Raw genomic sequence first — 20,901 nt, 5'->3', positions numbered from 1 at the left:
GAATAACACAGCTCCCGGCACACTGATATGTGGTATTATTATTATATAGGGAAGAGGGGACCGTACAGTGATATATGAGGGGAATAACACAGCTCCCGGCACACACTGATATGTGGTATTATTATTATATAGGGGAGAGGGGACCGTACAGTGATATATGAGGGGGAATAACACAGCTCCCGGCACACGCTGATATGTGGTATTATTATTATTATATAAAGGAGAGGGGACCGTACAGTGATATATGAGGAGGAATAACACAGCTCCCGGCACACACTGATATGTGGTATTATTATTATATAGAGGAGAGGGGACCGTACAGTGATATATGAGGAGGAATAACACAGCTCCCGGCACACACTGATATGTGGTATTATTATTATATAGGGGAGAGGGGACCGTACAGTGATATATGAGGGGGAATAACACAGCTCCCGGCACACGCTGATATGTGGTATTATTATTATATAGGGGAGAGGGGACCGTACAGTGATATATGAGGGGGAATAACACAGCTCCCAACACACGCTGATATGTGGTATTATTATTATATAGGGGAGAGGGGACCGTACAGTGATATATGAGGGGGAATAACACATCTCCCGTCACACACTGATATGTGGTATTATTATTATATAGAGGAGAGGGGACTGTACAGTGATATATGAGGAGGAATAACACATCTCCCGGCACACACTGATATGTGGTATTATTATTATATAGAGGAGAGGGGACCGTACAGTGATATATGAGGAGGAATAACACAGCTCCCGGCACACACTGATATGTGGTATTATTATTATATAGGGGAGAGGGGACCGAACAGTGATATATGAGGGGGAATAACACAGCTCCCAGCACACTGATATGTGGTATTATTATTATATAGGGGAGAGGGGACTGTATAGTGTTATATGAGGAGGAATAACACAGCTCCCGGCACACACTGATATGTGGTATTATTATATAGGGGAGAGGGGACCGTACAGTGATATATGAGGGGGAATAACACAGCTCCCGGCACACGCTGATATGTGATATTATTATTATATAGGGGAGAGGGGACCGTACAGTGATATATGAGGAGGAATAACACAGCTCCCGGCACACGCTGATATGTGGTATTATTATTATATAAGGGAGAGGGGACAGTACAGTGATATATGAGGAGGAATAACACAGCTCCCGGCACACACTGATATGTGGTATTATTATTATATAGGGGAGAGGGGACCGTACAGTGATATATGAGGAGGAATAACACAGCTCCCGGCACACACTGATATGTGGTATTATTATTATATAGGGGAGAGGGGACAATACAGTGATATATGAGGTGGAATAACACAGCTCCCGGCACACGCTGATATGTGGTATTATTATTATATAGGGGAGAGGGGACCATACAGTAATATATGAGGGGGAATAACACAGCTACCGGCACACGCTGATATGTGGTATTATTATTCTATAGGGGAGAGGGGACCGTACAGTGATATATGAGGGGGAATAACACAGCTCCCGGCACACGCTGATATGTGGTATTATTAGTCTATAGGGGAGAGGGGACCGTACAGTGATATATGAGGTGGAATAACACAGCTCCCGGCACACGCTGATATGTGGTATTATTATTATATAGGGGAGAGGGGACCATACAGTAATATATGAGGGGGAATAACACAGCTCCCGGCACACGCTGATATGTGGTATTATTATTCTATAGGGGAGAGGGGACCGTACAGTGATATATGAGGAGGAATAACACAGCTCCCGGCACACGCTGATATGTGGTATTATTATTATTATTATTATTATATAGGGGAGAGGGGACCGTACAGTGATATATGAGGAGGAATAACACAGCTCCCGGCACACACTGATATGTGGTATTATTATTATATAGGGGAGAGGGGACCGTACAGTGATATATGAGGAGGAATAACACAGCTCCCGGCACACGCTGATATGTGGTATTATTATTATTATTATTATTATTATATAGGGGAGAGGGGACCGTACAGTGATATATGAGGAGGAATAACACAGCTCCCGGCACACGCTGATATGTGGTATTATTATTATATAGGGGAGAGGGGACCGTACATTGATATATGAGGGGGAATAACACAGCTCCCGGCACACACTGATATGTGGTATTATTATTATATAGAGGAGAGGGGACCGTACAGTGATATATGAGGGGGATAACACAGCTCCCGGCACACGCTGATATGTGGTATTATTATTATATAGGGGAGAGGGGACCGTACAGTGATATATGAGGGGGAATAACACAGCTCCCGGCACACACTGATATGAGGTATTATTATTATATAGGGGAGAGGGTACAGTACATTGATATATGAGGGGGAATAACACAGCTCCCGGCACACACTGATATGTGGTATTATTATTATATAGAGGAGAGGGGACCGTACAGTGATATATGAGGGGGAATAACACAGCTCCCGGCACACACTGATATGTGGTATTATTATTATATAGAGGAGAGAGGACCGTACAGTGATATATGATGGGGAATAAAACAGCTCCCGGCACACACTGATATGTGGTATTATTATTATATAGGGGAGAGGGGACCGTACAGTGATATATGATGGGGAATAAAACAGCTCCCGGCACACACTGATATGTGGTATTATTATTATATAGGGGAGAGGGGACAGTACAGTGATATATGAGGAGGAATAACACAGCTCCCGTCACACCCTGATATGTGGTATTATTATTATATAGAGGAGAGGGGACCGTACAGTGATATATGATGGGGAATAAAACAGCTCCCGGCACACACTGATATGTGGTATTATTATTATATAGGGGAGAGGGGACCGTACAGTGATTTATGAGGGGGAATGACACAGCTCCCGGCACACACTGACATGTGGTATTATTATTATATAGGGGAGAGGGGACAGTACAGTGATATATGAGGGGGAATAACACAGCTCCCGGCCCACACTGATATGTGGTATTATTATTATATAGAGGAGAGGGGACCGTACAGTGATATATGAGGGGGAATAACACAGCTCCCGGCCCACACTAATATGTGGTATTATTATTATATAGGGGAGAGGGGACCGTACAGTGATATATGAGGGGGAATAACACAGCTCCCGGCACACGCTGATATGTGATATTATTATTATATAGGGGAGAGGGGACCGTACAGTGATATATGAGGAGGAATAACACAGCTCCCGGCACACGCTGATATGTGGTATTATTATTATATAAGGGAGAGGGGACAGTACAGTGATATATGAGGAGGAATAACACAGCTCCCGTCACACCCTGATATGTGGTATTATTATTATATAGAGGAGAGGGGACCGTACAGTGATATATGATAGGGAATAAAACAGCTCCCGGCACACACTGATATGTGGTATTATTATTATATAGGGGAGAGGGGACCGTACAGTGATATATGAGGGGGAATAACACAGCTCCCGGCACACACTGATATGTGGTATTATTATTATATAGGGGAGAGGGGACAGTACAGTGATATATGAGGGGGTATAACACAGCTCCCGGCACACGCTGATATGTGGTATTATTATTATATAGGGGAGAGGGGACCGTACAGTGATATATGAGGGGGAATAACACAGCTCCCGGCACACGCTGATATGTGGTATTATTATTATATAGGGGAGAGGGGACCGTACAGTGATATATGAGGAGGAATAACACAGCTCCCGTCACACACTGATATGTGGTATTATTATTATATAGGGGAGAGGGGACCGTACAGTGATATATGAGGGGGAATAACACAGCTCCCGGCACACGCTGATATGTGGTATTATTATTATATAGGGGAGAGGGGACCGTACAGTGATATATGAGGAGGAATAACACAGCTCCCGGCACACACTGATATGTGGTATTATTATTATATAGGGGAGAGGGGACCGTACAGTGATATATGAGGGGGAATAACACAGCTCCCGGCACACGCTGATATGTGGTATTATTATTATTATATAGAGGAGAGGGGACCGTACAGTGATATATGAGGAGGAATAACACAGCTCCCGGCACACACTGATATGTGGTATTATTATTATATAGAGGAGAGGGGACCGTACAATGATATATGAGGAGGAATAACACAGCTCCCGGCACACACTGATATGTGGTATTATTATTATATAGGGGAGAGGGGACCGTACAGTGATATATGAGGGGGAATAACACAGCTCCCGGCACACGCTGATATGTGGTATTATTATTATATAGGGGAGAGGGGACCGTACAGTGATATATGAGGGGGAATAACACAGCTCCCAACACACGCTGATATGTGGTATTATTATTATATAGGGGAGAGGGGACCGTACAGTGATATATGAGGGGGAATAACACAGCTCCCAACACACGCTGATATGTGGTATTATTATTATATAGGGGAGAGGGGACCGTACAGTGATATATGAGGGGGAATAACACATCTCCCGGCACACACTGATATGTGGTATTATTATTATATAGGGGAGAGGGGACCGTACAGTGATATATGAGGAGGAATAACACAGCTCCCAGCACACACTGATATGTGGTATTATTATTATATAGGGGAGAGGGGACCGTACAGTGATATATGAGGGGGTATAACACAGCTCCCGGCACACGCTGATATGTGGTATTATTATTATATAGGGGAGAGGGGACCATACAGTGATATATGAGGAGGAATAACACAGCTCCCGGCACACACTGATATGTGGTATTATTATTATATAAGGGAGAGGGGACAGTACAGTGATATATGAGGAGGAATAACACAGCTCCCGGCACACACTGATATGTGGTATTATTATTATATAGGGGAGAGGGGACCGTACAGTGATATATGAGGAGGAATAACACAGCTCCCGGCACACACTGATATGAGGTATTATTATTATATAGGGGAGAGGGTACAGTACATTGATATATGAGGGGGAATAACACAGCTCCCGGCACACACTGATATGTGGTATTATTATTATATAGAGGAGAGGGGACCGTACAGTGATATATGAGGGGGAATAACACAGCTCCCGGCACACACTGATATGTGGTATTATTATTATATAGAGGAGAGAGGACCGTACAGTGATATATGATGGGGAATAAAACAGCTCCCGGCACACACTGATATGTGGTATTATTATTATATAGGGGAGAGGGGACCGTACAGTGATATATGATGGGGAATAAAACAGCTCCCGGCACACACTGATATGTGGTATTATTATTATATAGGGGAGAGGGGACAGTACAGTGATATATGAGGAGGAATAACACAGCTCCCGTCACACCCTGATATGTGGTATTATTATTATATAGAGGAGAGGGGACCGTACAGTGATATATGATGGGGAATAAAACAGCTCCCGGCACACACTGATATGTGGTATTATTATTATATAGGGGAGAGGGGACCGTACAGTGATTTATGAGGGGGAATAACACAGCTCCCGGCACACACTGACATGTGGTATTATTATTATATAGGGGAGAGGGGACAGTACAGTGATATATGAGGGGGAATAACACAGCTCCCGGCCCACACTGATATGTGGTATTATTATTATATAGAGGAGAGGGGACCGTACAGTGATATATGAGGGGGAATAACACAGCTCCCGGCCCACACTAATATGTGGTATTATTATTATATAGGGGAGAGGGGACCGTACAGTGATATATGAGGGGGAATAACACAGCTCCCGGCACACGCTGATATGTGATATTATTATTATATAGGGGAGAGGGGACCGTACAGTGATATATGAGGAGGAATAACACAGCTCCCGGCACACGCTGATATGTGGTATTATTATTATATAAGGGAGAGGGGACAGTACAGTGATATATGAGGAGGAATAACACAGCTCCCGTCACACCCTGATATGTGGTATTATTATTATATAGAGGAGAGGGGACCGTACAGTGATATATGATAGGGAATAAAACAGCTCCCGGCACACACTGATATGTGGTATTATTATTATATAGGGGAGAGGGGACCGTACAGTGATATATGAGGGGGAATAACACAGCTCCCGGCACACACTGATATGTGGTATTATTATTATATAGGGGAGAGGGGACAGTACAGTGATATATGAGGGGGTATAACACAGCTCCCGGCACACGCTGATATGTGGTATTATTATTATATAGGGGAGAGGGGACCGTACAGTGATATATGAGGGGGAATAACACAGCTCCCAGCACACGCTGATATGTGGTATTATTATTATATAGGGGAGAGGGGACCGTACAGTGATATATGAGGAGGAATAACACAGCTCCCGTCACACACTGATATGTGGTATTATTATTATATAGGGGAGAGGGGACCGTACAGTGATATATGAGGGGGAATAACACAGCTCCCGGCACACGCTGATATGTGGTATTATTATTATATAGGGGAGAGGGGACCGTACAGTGATATATGAGGAGGAATAACACAGCTCCCGGCACACACTGATATGTGGTATTATTATTATATAGGGGAGAGGGGACCGTACAGTGATATATGAGGGGGAATAACACAGCTCCCGGCACACGCTGATATGTGGTATTATTATTATTATATAGAGGAGAGGGGACCGTACAGTGATATATGAGGAGGAATAACACAGCTCCCGGCACACACTGATATGTGGTATTATTATTATATAGAGGAGAGGGGACCGTACAATGATATATGAGGAGGAATAACACAGCTCCCGGCACACACTGATATGTGGTATTATTATTATATAGGGGAGAGGGGACCGTACAGTGATATATGAGGGGGAATAACACAGCTCCCGGCACACGCTGATATGTGGTATTATTATTATATAGGGGAGAGGGGACCGTACAGTGATATATGAGGGGGAATAACACAGCTCCCAACACACGCTGATATGTGGTATTATTATTATATAGGGGAGAGGGGACCGTACAGTGATATATGAGGGGGAATAACACATCTCCCGGCACACACTGATATGTGGTATTATTATTATATAGAGGAGAGGGGACTGTACAGTGATATATGAGGAGGAATAACACATCTCCCGGCACACACTGATATGTGGTATTATTATTATATAGAGGAGAGGGGACCGTACAGTGATATATGAGGAGGAATAACACAGCTCCCGGCACACACTGATATGTGGTATTATTATTATATAGGGGAGAGGGGACCGTACAGTGATATATGAGGGGGTATAACACAGCTCCCGGCACACGCTGATATGTGGTATTATTATTATATAGGGGAGAGGGGACCATACAGTGATATATGAGGAGGAATAACACAGCTCCCGGCACACACTGATATGTGGTATTATTATTATATAGGGGAGAGGGGACCGAACAGTGATATATGAGGGGGAATAACACAGCTCCCAGCACACTGATATGTGGTATTATTATTATATAGGGGAGAGGGGACTGTATAGTGTTATATGAGGAGGAATAACACAGCTCCCGGCACACACTGATATGTGGTATTATTATATAGGGGAGAGGGGACCGTACAGTGATATATGAGGGGGAATAACACAGCTCCCGGCACACGCTGATATGTGATATTATTATTATATAGGGGAGAGGGGACCGTACAGTGATATATGAGGAGGAATAACACAGCTCCCGGCACACGCTGATATGTGGTATTATTATTATATAAGGGAGAGGGGACAGTACAGTGATATATGAGGAGGAATAACACAGCTCCCGGCACACACTGATATGTGGTATTATTATTATATAGGGGAGAGGGGACCGTACAGTGATATATGAGGAGGAATAACACAGCTCCCGGCACACACTGATATGTGGTATTATTATTATATAGGGGAGAGGGGACAGTACAGTGATATATGAGGTGGAATAACACAGCTCCCGGCACACGCTGATATGTGGTATTATTATTATATAGGGGAGAGGGGACCATACAGTAATATATGAGGGGGAATAACACAGCTACCGGCACACGCTGATATGTGGTATTATTATTCTATAGGGGAGAGGGGACCGTACAGTGATATATGAGGGGGAATAACACAGCTCCCGGCACACGCTGATATGTGGTATTATTAGTCTATAGGGGAGAGGGGACCGTACAGTGATATATGAGGTGGAATAACACAGCTCCCGGCACACGCTGATATGTGGTATTATTATTATATAGGGGAGAGGGGACCATACAGTAATATATGAGGGGGAATAACACAGCTCCCGGCACACGCTGATATGTGGTATTATTATTCTATAGGGGAGAGGGGACCGTACAGTGATATATGAGGAGGAATAACACAGCTCCCGGCACACGCTGATATGTGGTATTATTATTATTATTATTATTATTATTATTATTATATAGGGGAGAGGGGACCGTACAGTGATATATGAGGAGGAATAACACAGCTCCCGGCACACACTGATATGTGGTATTATTATTATATAGGGGAGAGGGGACCGTACAGTGATATATGAGGAGGAATAACACAGCTCCCGTCACACCCTGATATGTGGTATTATTATTATATAGAGGAGAGGGGACCGTACAGTGATATATGATAGGGAATAAAACAGCTCCCGGCACACACTGATATGTGGTATTATTATTATATAGGGGAGAGGGGACCGTACAGTGATATATGAGGGGGAATAACACAGCTCCCGGCACACACTGATATGTGGTATTATTATTATATAGGGGAGAGGGGACAGTACAGTGATATATGAGGGGGTATAACACAGCTCCCGGCACACGCTGATATGTGGTATTATTATTATATAGGGGAGAGGGGACCGTACAGTGATATATGAGGGGGAATAACACAGCTCCCGGCACACGCTGATATGTGGTATTATTATTATATAGGGGAGAGGGGACCGTACATTGATATATGAGGGGGAATAACACAGCTCCCGGCACACACTGATATGTGGTATTATTATTATATAGAGGAGAGGGGACCGTACAGTGATATATGAGGGGGATAACACAGCTCCCGGCACACGCTGATATGTGGTATTATTATTATATAGGGGAGAGGGGACCGTACAGTGATATATGAGGGGGAATAACACAGCTCCCGGCACACACTGATATGAGGTATTATTATTATATAGGGGAGAGGGTACCGTACATTGATATATGAGGGGGAATAACACAGCTCCCGGCACACACTGATATGTGGTATTATTATTATATAGAGGAGAGGGGACCGTACAGTGATATATGAGGGGGAATAACACAGCTCCCGGCACACACTGATATGTGGTATTATTATTATATAGAGGAGAGAGGACCGTACAGTGATATATGATGGGGAATAAAACAGCTCCCGGCACACACTGATATGTGGTATTATTATTATATAGGGGAGAGGGGACCGTACAGTGATATATGATGGGGAATAAAACAGCTCCCGGCACACACTGATATGTGGTATTATTATTATATAGGGGAGAGGGGACAGTACAGTGATATATGAGGAGGAATAACACAGCTCCCGTCACACCCTGATATGTGGTATTATTATTATATAGAGGAGAGGGGACCGTACAGTGATATATGATGGGGAATAAAACAGCTCCCGGCACACACTGATATGTGGTATTATTATTATATAGGGGAGAGGGGACCGTACAGTGATTTATGAGGGGGAATAACACAGCTCCCGGCACACACTGACATGTGGTATTATTATTATATAGGGGAGAGGGGACAGTACAGTGATATATGAGGGGGAATAACACAGCTCCCGGCCCACACTGATATGTGGTATTATTATTATATAGAGGAGAGGGGACCGTACAGTGATATATGAGGGGGAATAACACAGCTCCCGGCCCACACTAATATGTGGTATTATTATTATATAGGGGAGAGGGGACCGTACAGTGATATATGAGGGGGAATAACACAGCTCCCGGCACACGCTGATATGTGATATTATTATTATATAGGGGAGAGGGGACCGTACAGTGATATATGAGGAGGAATAACACAGCTCCCGGCACACGCTGATATGTGGTATTATTATTATATAAGGGAGAGGGGACAGTACAGTGATATATGAGGAGGAATAACACAGCTCCCGTCACACCCTGATATGTGGTATTATTATTATATAGAGGAGAGGGGACCGTACAGTGATATATGATAGGGAATAAAACAGCTCCCGGCACACACTGATATGTGGTATTATTATTATATAGGGGAGAGGGGACCGTACAGTGATATATGAGGGGGAATAACACAGCTCCCGGCACACACTGATATGTGGTATTATTATTATATAGGGGAGAGGGGACAGTACAGTGATATATGAGGGGGTATAACACAGCTCCCGGCACACGCTGATATGTGGTATTATTATTATATAGGGGAGAGGGGACCGTACAGTGATATATGAGGGGGAATAACACAGCTCCCGGCACACGCTGATATGTGGTATTATTATTATATAGGGGAGAGGGGACCGTACAGTGATATATGAGGGGGAATAACACAGCTCCCGGCACACACTGATATGAGGTATTATTATTATATAGGGGAGAGGGTACCGTACATTGATATATGAGGGGGAATAACACAGCTCCCGGCACACACTGATATGTGGTATTATTATTATATAGAGGAGAGGGGACCGTACAGTGATATATGAGGGGGAATAACACAGCTCCCGGCACACACTGATATGTGGTATTATTATTATATAGAGTAGAGAGGACCGTACAGTGATATATGATGGGGAATAAAACAGCTCCCGGCACACACTGATATGTGGTATTATTATTATATAGGGGAGAGGGGACCGTACAGTGATATATGATGGGGAATAAAACAGCTCCCGGCACACACTGATATGTGGTATTATTATTATATAGGGGAGAGGGGACAGTACAGTGATATATGAGGAGGAATAACACAGCTCCCGTCACACCCTGATATGTGGTATTATTATTATATAGAGGAGAGGGGACCGTACAGTGATATATGATGGGGAATAAAACAGCTCCCGGCACACACTGATATGTGGTATTATTATTATATAGGGGAGAGGGGACCGTACAGTGATTTATGAGGGGGAATAACACAGCTCCCGGCACACACTGACATGTGGTATTATTATTATATAGGGGAGAGGGGACAGTACAGTGATATATGAGGGGGAATAACACAGCTCCCGGCCCACACTGATATGTGGTATTATTATTATATAGAGGAGAGGGGACCGTACAGTGATATATGAGGGGGAATAACACAGCTCCCGGCCCACACTAATATGTGGTATTATTATTATATAGGGGAGAGGGGACCGTACAGTGATATATGAGGGGGAATAACACAGCTCCCGGCACACGCTGATATGTGATATTATTATTATATAGGGGAGAGGGGACCGTACAGTGATATATGAGGAGGAATAACACAGCTCCCGGCACACGCTGATATGTGGTATTATTATTATATAAGGGAGAGGGGACAGTACAGTGATATATGAGGAGGAATAACACAGCTCCCGTCACACCCTGATATGTGGTATTATTATTATATAGAGGAGAGGGGACCGTACAGTGATATATGATAGGGAATAAAACAGCTCCCGGCACACACTGATATGTGGTATTATTATTATATAGGGGAGAGGGGACCGTACAGTGATATATGAGGGGGAATAACACAGCTCCCGGCACACACTGATATGTGGTATTATTATTATATAGGGGAGAGGGGACAGTACAGTGATATATGAGGGGGTATAACACAGCTCCCGGCACACGCTGATATGTGGTATTATTATTATATAGGGGAGAGGGGACCGTACAGTGATATATGAGGGGGAATAACACAGCTCCCGGCACACGCTGATATGTGGTATTATTATTATATAGGGGAGAGGGGACCGTACAGTGATATATGAGGAGGAATAACACAGCTCCCGTCACACACTGATATGTGGTATTATTATTATATAGGGGAGAGGGGACCGTACAGTGATATATGAGGGGGAATAACACAGCTCCCGGCACACGCTGATATGTGGTATTATTATTATATAGGGGAGAGGGGACCGTACAGTGATATATGAGGAGGAATAACACAGCTCCCGGCACACGCTGATATGTGGTATTATTATTATATAGGAGAGAGGGGACCGTACAGTGATATATGAGGGAGAATAACACATCTCCCGGCACACGCTGATATGTGGTATTATTATTATATAGGGGAGAGGGGACCATACAGTGATATATGAGGGGGAATAACACAGCTCCCGGCACACTGATATGTGGTATTATTATTATATAGAGGAGAGGGGACTGTACAGTGATATATGATGGGGAATAACACAGCTCCCGGCACACTGATATGTGGTATTATTATTATATAGAGGAGAGGGGACCGTACAGTGATATATGAGGGGGAATAACACAGCTCCCGGCACACGCTGATATGTGGTATTATTATATAGGGGAGAGGGGACAGTACAGTGATATATGAGGGGGAATAACACAGCTCCCGCCACACGCTAATATGTGGTATTATTATTATATAGGGGAGAGGGGACAGTACAGTGATATATGAGGGGTAATAACACAGCTCCCGGCACACGCTGATATGTGGTATTATTATTATTATATAGGGGAGAGGGGACCGTACAGTGATATATGAGGGGGAATAACACAGCTCCCGGCACACGCTGATATGTGGTATTATTATTATATAGGGGAGAGGAGACCGTACAGTGATATATGAGGAGGAATAACACAGCTCCCAGCAGATACTGATATGTGGTATTATTATTATATAGGGGAGAGGGGATCGTACAGTGATATATGAGGGGAAATAACACAGCTCCCGGCACACACTGATATGTGGTATTATTAATATATAGGGGAGAGGGGACCGTACAGTGATATATGAGGGGGAATAACACAGCTCCCGGCACACACTGATATGTGATATTAATATTATATAGGGGAGAGGGGACCGTACAGTGATATATGAGGGGGAATAACACAGCTCCCAGCAGATACTGATATGTGGTATTATTATTATATAGGGGAGAGGGGACCGTACAGTGATATATGAGGAGGAATAACACGGCTCCCGGCACACTTTGATATGTGGTATTATTATTATATAGAGGAGAGGGGACCGTACAGTGATATATGAGGGGGAATAACACAGCTCCCGGCACACACTGATATGTGATATTATATAGGGGAGAGGGGACCGTACAGTGATATATGAGGAGGAATAACACAGCTCCCGACACACACTGATATGTGGTATTATTATTATATAGGGAGAGGGGACCGTACAGTGATATATGAGGAGGAATAACACAGCTCCCGGCACATGCTGATATGTGGTATTATTATTATATAGGGGAGAGGGGGCCGTACAGTGATATATGAGGGGGAATTACACATCTCCCTGCATACACTGATATGTGGTATTATTATTATATAGGGGAGAGGGGACAGTACAGTGATATATGAGGAGGAATAACACAGCTCCCGGCACACGCTGATATGTGGTATTATTATTATATAGCGGTGAGGGGACCGTACAGTGATATATGAGGGGGAATAATACAGCTCCCGGCACACGCTGATATGTGATATTATTATTATATAGGGGAGAGGGGACCATACAGTGATATATGAGAGGAATAACACAGCTCCCTGCACACGCTGATATGTGGTATTATTATTATTATATAGGGAAGAGGGGACCGTACAGTGATATATGAGGGGGAATAACACAGCTCCCGGCACACGCTGATATGTGGTATTATTATTATTATATAGAGGAGAGAGGACCGTACAGTGATATATGAGGGGGAATAACACAGCTCCCGGCACACGCTGATATGTGGTATTATTATTATATAGAGGAGAGGGGACCGTACAGTGATATATGAGGGGGAATAATACAGCTCCCGGCACACGCTGATATGTGATATTATTATTATATAGGGGAGAGGGGACCATACAGTGATATATGAGGAGGAATAACACAGCTCCCGGCACACACTGATATGTGGTATTATTATTATATAGGGGAGAAGGGGCCGTACAGTGATATATGAGGGGGAATAACACAGCTCACGGCACACACTGATATGTGGTATTATTATTATATAGGGGAGAGGGGGCCGTACAGTGATATATGAGGAGGAATAACACAGCCCCCGGCACACACTGATATGTGGTATTATTATATAGGGGAGAGGGGACCGTACAGTGATATATGAGGAGGAATAACACATCTCCCTGCACACACTGATATGTGGTATTATTATTATATAGGGGAGAGGGGGCCGTACAGTGATATATGAGGGGGAATTACACATCTCCCTGCACACACTGATATGTGGTATTATTATTATATAGTGGAGGGGGGGCCGTACAGTGATATATGAGGGGGAATTACACAGCTCCCGGCACACACTGATATGTGGTATTATTATTATATAGGGGAGAGGGGGCCGTACAGTGATATATGAGGGGGAATAACACAGCTCCCGGCACACGCTGATATGTGGTATTATTATTATATAGGGGAGAGGGGACCGTACAGTGATATATGATGGGGAATAACACAGCCCCCGGCACACCCTGATATGTGGTATTATTATTATATAGAGGAGAGGGGACCGTACAGTGATATTTGAGGAGGAATAACACAGCTCCCGGCACACACTGATATGTGGTATTATTATTATATAGGGGAGAGGGGACCGTACAGTGATATATGAGGGGGATAACACAGCTCCCGGCACACGCTGATATGTGGTATTATTATTATATAGGGGAGAGGGGACCGTACAGTGATATATGAGGGGGAATAACACAGCCCCCGGCACACCCTGATATGTGGTATTATTATTATATAGAGGAGAAGGGACCGTACAGTGATATATGAGGAGGAATAACACAGCTCCCGGCACACACTGATATGTGGTATTATTATTATATAGGGGAGAGGGGACCGTACAGTGATATATGAGGGGGATAACACAGCTCCCGGCACACGCTGATATGTGGTATTATTATTATATAGGGGAGAGGGGACCGTACAGTGATATATGATGGGGAATAACACAGCTCCCGGCACACTGATATGTGGTATTATTATTATATAGGGGAGAGGGGACCGTACAGTGATATATGAGGGGGAATAACACAGCTCCCGGCACACGCTGATATGTGGTATTATTATTATATAGGGGAGAGGGGACCGTACAGTGATATATGATGGGGAATAACACAGCTCCCGGCACACTGATATGTGGTATTATTATTATATAGGGGAGAGGGGACCATACAGTGATATATGAGGGGGAATAACACAGCTCCCGGCACACGCTGATATGTGGTATTATTATTATTATATAGAGGAGAGAGGACCGTACAGTGATATATGAGGGGGAATAACACAGCTCCCGGCACACGCTGATATGTGGTATTATTATTATATAGAGGAGAGGGGACCGTACAGTGATATATGAGGGGGAATAATACAGCTCCCGGCACACGCTGATATGTGATATTATTATTATATAGGGGAGAGGGGACCATACAGTGATATATGAGGAGGAATAACACAGCTCCCGGCACACACTGATATGTGGTATTATTATTATATAGGGGAGAGGGGGCCGTACAGTGATATATGAGGGGGAATAACACAGCTCCCGGCACACACTGATATGTGGTATTATTATTATATAGGGGAGAGGGGGCCGTACAGTGATATATGAGGAGGAATAACACAGCCCCCGGCACACACTGATATGTGGTATTATTATATAGGGGAGAGGGGACCGTACAGTGATATATGAGGAGGAATAACACATCTCCCTGCACACACTGATATGTGGTATTATTATTATATAGGGGAGAGGGGGCCGTACAGTGATATATGAGGGGGAATTACACATCTCCCTGCACACACTGATATGTGGTATTATTATTATATAGTGGAGGGGGGGCCGTACAGTGATATATGAGGGGGAATTACACAGCTCCCGGCACACACTGATATGTGGTATTATTATTATATAGGGGAGAGGGGGCCGTACAGTGATATATGAGGGGGAATAACACAGCTCCCGGCACACGCTGATATGTGGTATTATTATTATATAGGGGAGAGGGGACCGTACAGTTATATATGATGGGCAATAACACAGCCCCCGGCACACCCTGATATGTGGTATTATTATTATATAGAGGAGAGGGGACCGTACAGTGATATTTGAGGAGGAATAACACAGCTCCCGGCACACACTGATATGTGGTATTATTATTATATAGGGGAGAGGGGACCGTACAGTGATATATGAGGGGGATAACACAGCTCCCGGCACACGCTGATATGTGGTATTATTATTATATAGGGGAGAGGGGACCGTACAGTGATATATGAGGGGGAATAACACAGCCCCCGGCACACCCTGATATGTGGTATTATTATTATATAGAGGAGAGGGGACCTTACAGTGATATATGAGGAGGAATAACACAGCTCCCGGCACACACTGATATGTGGTATTATTATTTTATAGGGGAGAGGGGACCGTACAGTGATATATGAGGGGGATAACACAGCTCCCGGCACACGCTGATATGTGGTATTATTATTCTATAGGGGAGAGGGGACCGTACAGTGATATATGATGGGGAATAACACAGCTCCCGGCACACTGATATGTGGTATTATTATTATATAGGGGAGAGGGGACCGTACAGTGATATATGAGGGGGAATAACACAGCTCCCGGCACACGCTGATATGTGGTATTATTATTATATAGGGGAGAGGGGACCGTACAGTGATATATGATGGGGAATAACACAGCTCCCGGCACACTGATATGTGGTATTATTATTATATAGGGGAGAGGGGACCGTACAGTGATATATGAGGGGGAATAACACAGCTCCCGGCACACGCTGATATGTGGTATTATTATTATTATATAGAGGAGAGAGGACCGTACAGTGATATATGAGGGGGAATAACACAGCTCCCGGCACACGCTGATATGTGGTATTATTATTATATAGAGGAGAGGGTACCGTACAGTGATATATGAGGGGGAATAATACAGCTCCCGGCACACGCTGATATGTGATATTATTATTATATAGGGGAGAGGGGACCATACAGTGATATATGAGGAGGAATAACACAGCTCCCGGCACACACTGATATGTGGTATTATTATTATATAGGGGAGAGGGGGCCGTACAGTGATATATGAGGGGGAATAACACAGCTCCCGGCACACACTGATATGTGGTATTATTATTATATAGGGGAGAGGGGGCCGTACAGTGATATATGAGGAGGAATAACACAGCCCCCGGCACACACTGATATGTGGTATTATTATATAGGGGAGAGGGGACCGTACAGTGATATATGAGGAGGAATAACACATCTCCCTGCACACACTGATATGTGTTATTATTTTTATATAGGGGAGAGGGGGCCGTACAGTGATATATGAGGGGGAATTACACATCTCCCTGCACACACTGATATGTGGTATTATTATTATATAGTGGAGGGGGGGCCGTACAGTGATATATGAGGGGGAATTACACAGCTCCCGGCACACACTGATATGTGGTATTATTATTATATAGGGGAGAGGGGGTCGTACAGTGATATATGAAGGGGAATAACACAGCTCCCGGCACACGCTGATATGTGGTATTATTATTATATAGGGGAGAGGGGACCGTACAGTGATATATGAGGGGGAATAACACAACTCCCGGCACACGCTGATATGTGGTATTATTATTATATAGGGGAGAGGGGACCATACAGTGATATATGAGGGGGATAACACAGCTCCCGGCACACGCTGATATGTGGTATTATTATTATATAGGGGAGAGGGGACCGTACAGTGATATATGAGGGGGATAACACAGCTCCCGGCACACGCTGATATGTGGTATTATTATTATATAGGGGAGAGGGGACCGTACAGTGATATATGATGGGGAATAACACAGCCCCCGGCACACCCTGATATGTGGTATTATTATTATATAGAGGAGAGGGGACCGTACAGTGATATTTGAGGAGGAATAACACAGCTCCCGGCACACACTGATATGTGGTATTATTATTATATAGGGGAGAGGGGACCGTACAGTGATATATGAGGGGGATAACACAGCTCCCGGCACACGCTGATATGTGGTATTATTATTATATAGGGGAGAGGGGACCGTACAGTGATATATGAGGGGGAATAACACAGCCCCCGGCACACCCTGATATGTGGTATTATTATTATATAGAGGAGAGGGGACCGTACAGTGATATATGAGGAGGAATAACACAGCTCCCGGCACACACTGATATGTGGTATTATTATTATATAGGGGAGAGGGGACCGTACAGTGATATATGAGGGGGATAACACAGCTCCCGGCACACGCTGATATGTGGTATTATTATTATATAGGGGAGAGGGGACCGTACAGTGATATATGATGGGGAATAACACAGCTCCCGGCACACTGATATGTGGTATTATTATTATATAGGGGAGAGGGGACCGTACAGTGATATATGAGGGGAAATAACACAGCTCCCGGCACACGCTGATATGTGGTATTATTATTATATAGGGGAGAGGGGACCGTACAGTGATATATGATGGGGAATAACACAGCTCCCGGCACACTGATATGTGGTATTATTATTATATATGGGAGAGGGGACCGTACAGTGATATATGAGGGGGAATAACACAGCTCCCGGCACACGCTGATATGTGGTATTGGTATTATATAGGGGAGAGGAGACCGTACAGTGATATATGAGGGGGAATTACACATCTCCCTGCATACACTGATATGTGGTATTATTATTATATAGGGGAGAGGGGACCGTACAGTGATATATGAGGGGAATAACACAGCTCCCTGCACACGCTGATATGTGGTAGTATTATTATTATTATATAGGGAAGAGGGGACCGTACAGTGATATATGAGGGGGAATAACACAGCTCCCGGCACACGCTGATATGTGGTATTATTATTATTATATAGAGGAGAGAGGACCGTACAGTGATATATGAGGGGGAATAACACAGCTCCCGGCACACGCTGATATGTGGTATTATTATTATATAGAGGAGAGGGGACTGTACAGTGATATATGAGGGGGAATAATACAGCTCCCGGCACACGCTGATATGTGATATTATTATTATATAGGGGAGAGGGGACCATACAGTGATATATGAGGAGGAATAACACAGCTCCCGGCACACGCTGATATGTGGTATTATTATTATTATATAGAGGAGAGGGGACCGTACAGTGATATATGAGGAGGAATAACACAGCTCCCGGCACACACTGATATGTGGTATTATTATTATATAGAGGAGAGGGGACCGTACAATGATATATGAGGAGGAATAACACAGCTCCCGGCACACACTGATATGTGGTATTATTATTATATAGGGGAGAGGGGACCGTACAGTGATATATGAGGGGGAATAACACAGCTCCCGGCACACGCTGATATGTGGTATTATTATTATATAGGGGAGAGGGGACCGTACAGTGATATATGAGGGGGAATAACACAGCTCCCAACACACGCTGATATGTGGTATTATTATTATATAGGGGAGAGGGGACCGTACAGTGATATATGAGGGGGAATAACACATCTCCCGGCACACACTGATATGTGGTATTATTATTATATAGAGGAGAGGGGACTGTACAGTGATATATGAGGAGGAATAACACATCTCCCGGCACACACTGATATGTGGTATTATTATTATATAGAGGAGAGGGGACCGTACAGTGATATATGAGGAGGAATAACACAGCTCCCGGCACACACTGATATGTGGTATTATTATTATATAGGGGAGAGGGGACCGTACAGTGATATATGAGGGGGTATAACACAGCTCCCGGCACACGCTGATATGTGGTATTATTATTATATAGGGGAGAGGGGACCATACAGTGATATATGAGGAGGAATAACACAGCTCCCGGCACACACTGATATGTGGTATTATTATTATATAGGGGAGAGGGGACCGAACAGTGATATATGAGGGGGAATAACACAGCTCCCAGCACACTGATATGTGGTATTATTATTATATAGGGGAGAGGGGACTGTATAGTGTTATATGAGGAGGAATAACACAGCTCCCGGCACACACTGATATGTGGTATTATTATATAGGGGAGAGGGGACCGTACAGTGATATATGAGGGGGAATAACACAGCTCCCGGCACACGCTGATATGTGATATTATTATTATATAGGGGAGAGGGGACCGTACAGTGATATATGAGGAGGAATAACACAGCTCCCGGCACACGCTGATATGTGGTATTATTATTATATAAGGGAGAGGGGACAGTACAGTGATATATGAGGAGGAATAACACAGCTCCCGGCACACACTGATATGTGGTATTATTATTATATAGGGGAGAGGGGACCGTACAGTGATATATGAGGAGGAATAACACAGCTCCCGGCACACACTGATATGTGGTATTATTATTATATAGGGGAGAGGGGACAGTACAGTGATATATGAGGTGGAATAACACAGCTCCCGGCACACGCTGATATGTGGTATTATTATTATATAGGGGAGAGGGGACCATACAGTAATATATGAGGGGGAATAACACAGCTACCGGCACACGCTGATATGTGGTATTATTATTCTATAGGGGAGAGGGGACCGTACAGTGATATATGAGGGGGAATAACACAGCTCCCGGCACACGCTGATATGTGGTATTATTAGTCT

This window comes from Pseudophryne corroboree (genome assembly GCF_028390025.1).
Source record: "Pseudophryne corroboree isolate aPseCor3 chromosome 3 unlocalized genomic scaffold, aPseCor3.hap2 SUPER_3_unloc_18, whole genome shotgun sequence".
In the NCBI taxonomy this organism is placed as follows: Eukaryota; Metazoa; Chordata; class Amphibia; order Anura; family Myobatrachidae; genus Pseudophryne; species Pseudophryne corroboree.
This window is presented reverse-complemented; position numbering follows the sequence as displayed.